At 37.3% G+C, this 9,739-nt stretch overlaps 1 long non-coding RNA gene across 2 annotated transcripts in view; it reads right to left on the reverse strand.

The window, feature by feature from the left end:
• LOC127549847 (uncharacterized) overlaps positions 1–9,132 on the reverse strand; it is a 131,316-nt gene extending 122,184 nt beyond the window's left edge. The window contains exon 1 of one of the 2 annotated variants that reach the window (XR_007950737.1): positions 8,358–9,132. This is a non-coding gene — a long non-coding RNA (uncharacterized LOC127549847). The remainder of the gene's footprint in view (positions 1–8,357) is intronic. The other variant, XR_007950738.1, reaches the window with a different exon arrangement.
• Positions 9,133–9,739: the final 607 nt, after the last annotated feature.

The following is a 9,739-nucleotide window of genomic DNA, read 5'->3' on the forward strand; positions in this document are numbered from 1 at the left end:
ACTGAGGGGGTACCATCAATTGAAGAATGGCTGAATAAGTTATATGATGATAATGGAATACTATACTGTGCTATATATAATCAATCAAGGGGATGATTTCAGGAAAATTTGTATGAACTAATATGGAATGAAGTGAGAAGAACCAGGAGAACAAAGTATACAAAAAATATTATTATACAGACAAACAACTTAGTGATCATCACAATGGGGAATATCTGAATATCATCACAATTCCAGAGGACTCATGAAAAAAGAGGCTACCACTTCCTATCAGAGAGAAACAAGACTTAGAGGACTGATTTCTACATAATTTTTTTGAACACAATCAATTCAGGAATTTGTTTTGCCTCACTATACATATTTGTAACAGTGGCTTTGTTTACTTATTTAGCTAGCTAGCTATGTATCTATTTTATTTATTTATGGCTATCTCATTGTAGGGTGATGAAAAGGTGGAGAGAAGACAGAGTTTCTTTGAAAAATAAAAACTTAACTTAAAAATATGTAAAAATTCTATGTATATATATATTCTTCTATGTGTTTATAAAGTCTTTCACTACTTGGTCCCATCTTACTTTTAGAGCATCATTACATTTCATTCCCTTCTATAATCTTTGCTAAATAGACCTTCTATCTCTTCTTTGTATACTCTTTGTCTGAAATGTGCTCTCTTCATTCAAGATGCAGCTCAGACAGTACCTTTTACACACAGTCTTTTCTGATTCTCTCAATTGTTTGGTGCCCTCCTTTATTTCTTTTTATTTTATGTGGATGTGTGGATGTATGTGTTTACATACATACTCATTAGAGGGTAAGCTCTTTGAGAGTAAAGCTCTTTTAATTTTTTGTAAATGAATCCCTAGCAACTAGCATTGTGCTTGTCACATAAAAATAAGTGCTTAATAAAATATTTGTCAACAAATAGACAAATATATAGTCTGTAAGCATGGGTCCATCTTTCAGAGTTCAAATTAGTAACATGTTAAAAATATATATATATATATATATATATATAACATATATATAAACATATGTAAGAGTTGTTCAAATGAGTAACATGTATATATACACACACACATACATATATAAAATAAGGTATATATAAAATATGGCTTTTGGGGGGCATCTTACATAACTTTGAGAAATGGATCCACATTTACAGAAGAGGAAACTGAGACTAAAAGGGGTTATATACTTTACTCACAGTCACATTATAAGTACAGGAAGTAAAATTCAAAGCTAGTTATTTTTAAGTACAAGACCAGTTCCCTACAGGCTACAGATACCATGGTGCCTCTTTAATACTGCCCTGTCTACTTTCTAAAGAGCTTGTAAGGGTCAATATGTCACCTTGTATGTGAAAACTTTACTCAGTCAGCACAGACTGATCAGTCTGGGACTCTGAAAAGACTTGCCCACATTACAGGAATGGTGCCAACAGCTGAGATTTCTACAATTCCTCTGACAAGCGCCCAACCTGTTCTGTTATGCTGCCTCTGCAAAATAAAATCACTAATATGAAATGCTGTAAACCATAAAACATTCTGTCAGGTATTATTATTAATAACATGAATAGAGGAGGACCTGGGATTCTTTAAACATGGAGTACTCTCAGGAGGGAAAACTACTTCCACCAACAGGTTATAACTTAAGGAAGGCTATAAAAACAACTTTTCCTGACTCTAAGTCTAGTACTACTCCAAGACTATATATAACTTCCAAATCATTATAATTATCATCAACTAATTCCATTATTTTTATTACATTATTATAATGCTTTGGAGGCCATCTGTATCAAGTTGATCATAGAAAGAACTCAGTTCAAGAATATACGGAAGTGCTTGTGCCCATACAACTTGCTAGAAAGTTTTAGCCCTTTCCCTGCAATACAGAATAAAAACTTCCATTAAGTAGAGGATCAGTGGATCACCTAACTTTCAGTCACTGTCCTAAGCCAACACCAAGTAACTATACATAACTTTAAAGTCAGGAACATAAAGGCCCACAGTAGCTTCTCAGCAAATATAATTATCTTCTGATTCTATATATTCTTACAAGGAACCTAATGTTTACAGTATCCTAAACTGTTTTGATCGCCTTTCATTTCTACATCTCTACAACAGATATAGGCAGTATAAGCAGTATGTAAAGTAATTATGACATTATCTTGTATTATGGCTGTAAGAAAAGTTAGAGATATATATAATCTTGTACTTGGTAGAGGTGGAATTAGACCTATTTACTTTCATTCTAAGAATAATTTGATATATATAAATATAAATTACATTAGGTACAAAGTATAATCTTGTTTTCCTTTTAAAAAAAATAATTTATTCTATTTTGAACTTAAGAAATAAAACAAGTATTTCGATTACAAAGTAAAATAAAGAGAGTATTGCACTTGAAATTGAAGATTTCCTTGTTTTCCTTTCAAATATACAACAAAGTTATCATGTAAAATTTTCTTCTCTCCCCTCCTCCCAAATTTTGAGGTGGTTACCATTAAGCATAAATCTGTGTGTGTGTGTGTGTGCGCGTGTGTGTATGCGAGCACATGCATGTGCATTTAAGTTCTTTGTATGGATACTCCTTCAGAGGATCTTTGAGGTTAATCAAGGGATTTATAACAGTCAGAACGGACTTGGTCATTCAAAGTTATTCTTAACACAATACTACTATTACTGTATACAATATTCTCTTGGTTCTACTCATTTTGCTTTTCATTATTTCATAAAACTCTCTCCATGCTTTTCTAAAATCAATAAACTCATAAACATAAACATATACCACCAACTTTTTTAGCCATTCCCCAAGTGATGGGCATACTAGCAATTTCCAGTTTTTTGTTACCACAAAGAAAACTACCATAAATATTTTGGAACATATAAATTTTTTTCCTTTTAATTATTTAGGAAAATAAACCTAATAGTGGTTTTGCTGAGTCAAAGAGTACCTATATATAGGAAATTTAATAACTCTTTGGGCATAGTTCCAAATTTCTCTGCAAAATAGCTGGATCAGCTCACAGCTCCACCAACAATGAACTGAGATCCCAATTTTTCTATGTCTCCTCCAAATTTGTCACTTTCTTCTTCTATCAGCTTAATCAATTTGATAGATGTAAAATGATCTCTTAAAGTTGTTTTTTAATTATATTTCTGTAACCAATAATTTAGAGCATTTGTTCATGTCTATATTTGTAATGAATGCTTCATTAGAAAATTGCTTGTTCATATCCTCTGACAAAGAATATTCTCGATGGTGACCAAATCAAGGGCCCAAGATGGAAGAAGGGGAAATTAACCCATACAGCATTCATCTGTATCCAGAAGAAAAGTTCAAATAAACCAATGAACTGAAAATATGAGCATACTTGATTTTGTATTAACTCCTACACTAAAATAACTGGAAGAAAAAGTCAGATTGAATTTTCAAATTACATGGAAATATATATTCTCAAAACAAGTATCCTCAAAAAGATAAAGGGCACCTTCCTTGCCTTGGAGGAGCAGGTAAATCTAGAAAATGGTGCCACCTGCAGGTAAAAACAAGGGGCAGGAAAACAACATTAACACAAGGTACTGTTCCAATTGACTATTTGAGGTCCAAATATATTGTAATTCACATTGTTAGATGACCAAGTTTACTCCCAGGTAATTCTAAATTTAATAATTTTACCATACTGAGGTAGATAGGCTAATTCAGATTTGGCTTCAGTCAGAGAAACTGATTCAAGTCTCACCTTTGGTACCGACTACCACTTTCAGAACTCTAGATAAATTACACAATTACTTTCTCCTTCTGAAGACCAGGATAGATTACCCAAAGCCCCCAAACAATTTCCTAAGGCAAACTGCACAAATGCACTGGGAAGGATTTTGACACCTGAGAGTTCCCAGCACTGATGAAATCACAGGTCCTGACCACAACCAAAAATGTTGCTACTATTTTCTCAGAAAGGCTCCTATTTTAGGGTTCAATTTTCTCTATTTTACATCTCCTAATCTATCACTGACCCAGCCTTCCTATTCCATAAAAGTAGAAGAGATACAAAACTAGGGGGTAGGAAAATGAGGGAAACAATTAGAACCGCAAAAAGTTCACAAAGCGACCAATCCCAATCAATCAATAAACATTGATTTATCGAGTATTTTCTATATGCCAGGTCCTGTATTGTAGATAATAAATAATAAATAGAACAATGTACTCTTAAAGAGTTAATTAACAACATGGATGGGTATATGCACAATAAATATAAAAAGAATAAATATTAAGTACTTTGGGGAAAAGGCACTAACAGTAGACAAAATCAGGAAAAGCTTCAGGAAGGTGCTTCTTAAATTGAACCATGAAGGATTAGAGGGATTTCATGATTCAAAGGAAAAGGGGAATATATTTCAGGCACAAGAACAGCCCATGCAAAAGCAAAGATATATGAGATGAAATATTTTGACTGAGGAACAGAAAGAGAAAGCCAGTTTGGTTCAATCACAGGGAACAGACAGGAACAGAAAGATAGGATGGGCCCAGATTGTGAAGAGCTTTAAAAACTAAACAGAAGAATTTATATTTTAGCCTAGAAGTAACAGAAAATCATTGGGGTTTATTAAAGGAGTAATAGTCAAGTCTGCATTTGGGAAAATCTCTTCGGCAAGAGAATGGACAGGAATGGCCATTAGAATTATGCAAGCAAAAAGCAATAAGGGCCCGAAATAGAGCGGTAACTGCCTGCACAAGCAGAAAGAAGGGGCTGGATGTGAGAGATATTATATGAGTAGAAACAGCAAATTTTGGCAGCTTATTACATATGTGATGAAGGAGAATGAGAGATTGAAATTTCAGGCTTGGGATTCTGGAAAACTAGTGATAACTTTCATAGAAATAAGAGATTTTGGAGAGGAGATGGGTTTAGAAACAGATTATGAGCTCTGTTTTAGATAAGTCTGGAATGTCTCTGATACAACCAATTTGAAATGTCCAAAAAGCAATTGGTAATAAGACTTAAATTAGGTGGAGAACCTGGGGCTGGAAACAAAGATTTGTGAGTCACCTACTTAGAGATGAAAATTAAATTTTTTAAAAAAAATTTATAATAGCTTTTTATTTTTCAAAATGCATGCAAAAATAGTTTTCAACACTTGCCCTTTCAAAATCTTGTGTTCCAAAATTTTCTCCCTCTCTCTCTCATCTTAGATAGCAAGTAATCCAATGTAGTCTAAACATATGCAATTCCTCTATACATATTTCCACGTTTATCATACTGCATAAGAAAAAAATCAGATCAAAAAGGGGAAAAAATTAGAAAGAAAAACAGAAGCAAGCAAACACCACCACCACTACCACAAAGGTGAAAATACTGTAGTGATCCATATTCAATCCCCATAGTCCTCTCTCTGGATACAGATGGCTCTCTCTATTATAAGTCTATTGGAATTGGCCTGATACACCTCACTGTTGAAAAGAGACAAGACCATCACAGTTGATCCTCACCTAATCTTACAGCTGCGTACAATGTTTTCTTAATTCTACTCACTTCGATTAGCATCAGTTCAGGTAAGTCTCTCCAGGCCTTACTGAAATCAGCTTGCTAAAATGACAATTAATTTCAAAAAAGCTGATGAAGTCACTGAGAAAGGGTAGAGAAAAAACAAAAGAGAGTCTAGGGGAACACCAGCACTTGGGACATAAGATCTGGATGATGAGTCAAAGGAAAATGAAAATAATTAGGTAAGAGAACAAGAGGAATAACTGGAAAACCTAGAAATTCATTCCTCCCCAGAATCTAATCCAGATTCTTCCCGGCTTTCTCTTCAAACCTCAGAAATCTCTTCCTCCAGACAACTTAACTCCAGCCTAGGAATTCAAACAATGAGAAGATCCTCCATTCTGGCCCCTGAGGCCATTCCCAGCAATTGGACAGTTCCTCCCAGAACCTTCAATTGAAGGAGGATGCCCAGATCTACTAAGTCTTCCAGGCTCTAGAACTAATACTCCTGGACTTTCTCAACTAGGCCCCAAGTTCAGGTACCATCAGTATCTCTCTTTCTGCCCCTCCCTTTTCAGCTTCCTTTTATAAACAGTTTTTCCCCATTAGAATATAAGCTTCTTGAGAACAGAGAATGTCTTTTTGCCGGGATTTGCATTCTCAACACATAACCTGGCTTACTATGGTAAGAGCTTAATAAATACTCCCTGACACAGTATTCAGCAAGGGGATAGTCAATAGGGGCAGCTGGATGGTGCAATGGACAGATCACTGGCCCTGGAGTCAGGAGGATCCAAAGTTCAAATCCAACCTCAGACTCTTAATACTTCCTAGCTGTGTGACTCTGAACACAATTGCTTCACAAATAAATAAATGAGAGGACAATCAACAATGCCAACTATAACACATTATCAAAAAGAAGGCGCTCTAAGAAAAGACCTAGATGGCAAAATGTATATTTAGGCATCAGAGAGAAGCTGAAAATCGGCCAGGGCTGAAGAGGAAAATAATGGGGATTAGCTATCTGAAGATGAGGGAATTGGATTAAAAGTTATCTAAAAACAGAGACAGCTTTTATCTCAACTACCTCCTCTCAGTCCAAAGTTCTTCATATTTCCGAGCCCATTTTCACCTAATTCTTATCCTATCCTTCTGAAACTCCCTTCCCCAAAGCCCAGTCTCCCCTGTTCTCCTTCCCATCCTCCCAGCCCCCAGCAAACAAATAAGAACTTATTAAACAACTACTATGTACCAGGAATTGTAGACAAAGACAAAAATGAAAAAGTTTCTCTCTTTCAGGAGCTAACTTTTTCAAAGAAGAGACCATGTACATATACAAATCATATACAAAAGTAACCTTAAGAGAGAAGATATTAGTATCTGGGGAGACCAAGAAAAGCCTCACGTGGAAAATGTCAAGTATCATTAAGAAAACTAGGGCTGCCACAAGAAGGTGAAAAGGAAAGCCATATAAGACAAGAAGGTCAGGCAGCTGAAAAAATGGACCTAGGAAATAAGTATCACATGTGAAGCAATACAATATGCCACGAACTCAAATACTTCATTATGGAACTGTAAGTTTGGGGTTTTTAAAATTAAATCAATTTTAAATACAATAAACACCAGCACTTTGAAAGTATATTTTAGCTACAAAAGCATTTTTTAAAGAGCTATGATAAGGAATCTAATGATCTCAGCAAAGAATTACTAAGAATGAAGAAAGCCAACAAAGGCAATTTTTGTGTATGTGAGAAAAGTCTTTAATATCAATAGCTTGTTTAGAAATAGGTTTGGTCGCAAAAGTCAATGCATTCTTCCCACATTCAACACCCCCACCACCACCCCAGCATCCACATATGACTAGAATAGTGTGACTGAGCAGTCAGTTCTAAATAATGAAGAAATTCTATTTTTTCTTGTTTTTTCCAAAGCAGCGAGGGATGCTTCCTTTTAGCAGAAAACTACATGAAGCTCCCTTTTTCTTTTTCTCCCATGTTCTGATGCAGTAAAGATCTAAGTAAGAAATATACTTCTATGGTGGAATCAGAAAAGTACTATTCAATGTGGTAACATCACACTAAGTGATAACTGAACAAAGCTTATCACAAGTTTCATTATCAGTGTGCATATTCAACAAATTAAAAGGGGAGAAAAACTGGGAATGGAGAATCTGGGTTCTAACCTCAATTTCTTCATTCTTTTACTATAAAAAGACACAAAATGCCCCATGGGATCAGTGACGACGGGGCTGGAAAAGGGAAAATCAATCGGGAATGAAAAAGTCCATTCCACTGACAGCAAGAAATCAAATAATTCTTCGTTTTATACTTTTTAAAATTCAATAAATCCCAAAATGATATGGAGTGAAGAACAAATGTAATTTTAAAATTTAGAACAAACAAGTCACGAAACGAAAAGCACTTTTTCCCCCCACTTAGGGTTGTACATACTAAAGCGAATGAGTTTCTCTTAAAGGGTCAGTCTACTTCACGAGGAAGAGTGATTCTGCAGATCTAAGTCAGAACTGCAAACCAGAGGCAGAAGAATGCAGAGGCAATAGGACCACGACACTACACACAGAATCTTAACCCTAATTAAATCCTAAACATTCGTAACTCTACTTTTCTCCAGGGTCCTCAGGCAAACATCCTTGGGAGCAGGGGAAGGCTACTCCCCCTTTTTGTCCAAGGTCCCACTTTCACCCAATTCTTGCCCTCCCCTCCAGAAACTCCCTCCCCCAAAGCCCAGTCTCCCCTCTACTCCCTCCCCCATCCTCCCCGCCCCAGAAACTCTCCTCCCCTTCCCTTCCCCAAGACCTTCCTTCCCCCCGACCTTGACCTCCCACCGCTGAAGAAAGTTCTCTCTGGGCTACCTCACGAGGCTCGGCCAGCGGCGGGCATGAAAGTCCAGCTTCCAGCGGACAGGGAAAAGTAGAAAGTCTCCCTTTTCATTTTCCATGTACCCCAAGAGCAAGAACCCTCAGCAGCTGGGAAAGTGAAAGCGAAAGCGAGGGGAGGAGGAGCCTAGCGCCGGAGCTTCTCCCGGCCCTGCCCCGCGCCGGTGCGCAGGCGCATGGATTGGGGCAGAGCGGGCGCGGGGGTAAGCGGGGACCTCTCAGCTGGACCGGAGCTGAGCTTGGAACGCTCCGCGGCTTTCCGGGTCTCTGTCACGTGGGCCCTCGTGGCCTAGCCCTGCCGCGCGCTCTCCGGGAGTTACTAGAAGAGGTCTAGATGGGCAACGAGCAGCTTCCAGTGCGGGGGGTTGGGGCTTGGAAGGAGGGGAAAGAGCTATCTCCATGATGCAGTGCACAAAACTAGGTCTCCTGGGAAGTATGACTCTGGGCAAGTCACTCAACCCTGTTTGCCTCAGTTTGCCTAGAAATGGCAAATCATTCCAATATCTTTGTCAAAAAATGCTCAAATGGGGATCTAGAAGAGCCACTTAACCTCCTTTGGCCCCAGTTTCCCCATCTTAAAGTGAGGATGATAATGGCACCTATAGGCTCAAATGGGATAGTTGTGAAGTGCTTAACACAGTACCTGGTTCATAATAGCTGTTTAATAAATGTTAGCTATAAAGGTGAATGTTAAAAACTCTCTTTGCATGTATTTGGAAAAATAAAATACTATTAAGACTAAAAAATTTTTTAAATTTTCTTTATACATAATTAGAAAAAATTACTGTCTAAATGGAAATAAATAAATAAATAAATGCTAGCTATTGTTAGCTATCACCCAGAAAAGAGACGCATCTGGCATTTGAGTCCCAGGTAACCTACTTTCTCCAGACTTCCTTACTGGGCGGGCTGGCCATAACATCCTACCAATAATTTTGGTTACAAGGCCATGATGGTTCTGTAGGATCTGAAACTGAGGACAAACAACACAAAGCAAAGACTCCAGACCCATTTCTTGGAGCCAAGATAAAACTCAAAAGAAAGAGCAAGCCAGAAAAGAGAAAGATTGTCCCAGGATCACCAGTTCTAAAGACACAGTCTGTGGCAGGAAGTACAAGGGTTCTTCCATGACTTTTTACACATACAAGAATTGATGCAAGCTAATAAAGGCAGAACTAAGAGAAAAAGTATACACTAAAACTCATCAATGAAGTAACAGATTAAGGTCATGATCTCCCTCCATTCCTTCCTCCTTTCCTTCTTTGTTTCCCTCCTCCCTCTCTCCTTCCCTCCTTCCTTTCCTTCTTTTTTCCTCTTCCTTTTTCTATCCCTCCTTCCTTCCTTTCCTCCTTTCTTCC

The sequence above is a fragment of the Antechinus flavipes genome, chromosome 2, assembly GCF_016432865.1.
Source record: "Antechinus flavipes isolate AdamAnt ecotype Samford, QLD, Australia chromosome 2, AdamAnt_v2, whole genome shotgun sequence".
NCBI classification, from domain to species: domain Eukaryota; kingdom Metazoa; phylum Chordata; class Mammalia; order Dasyuromorphia; family Dasyuridae; genus Antechinus; species Antechinus flavipes.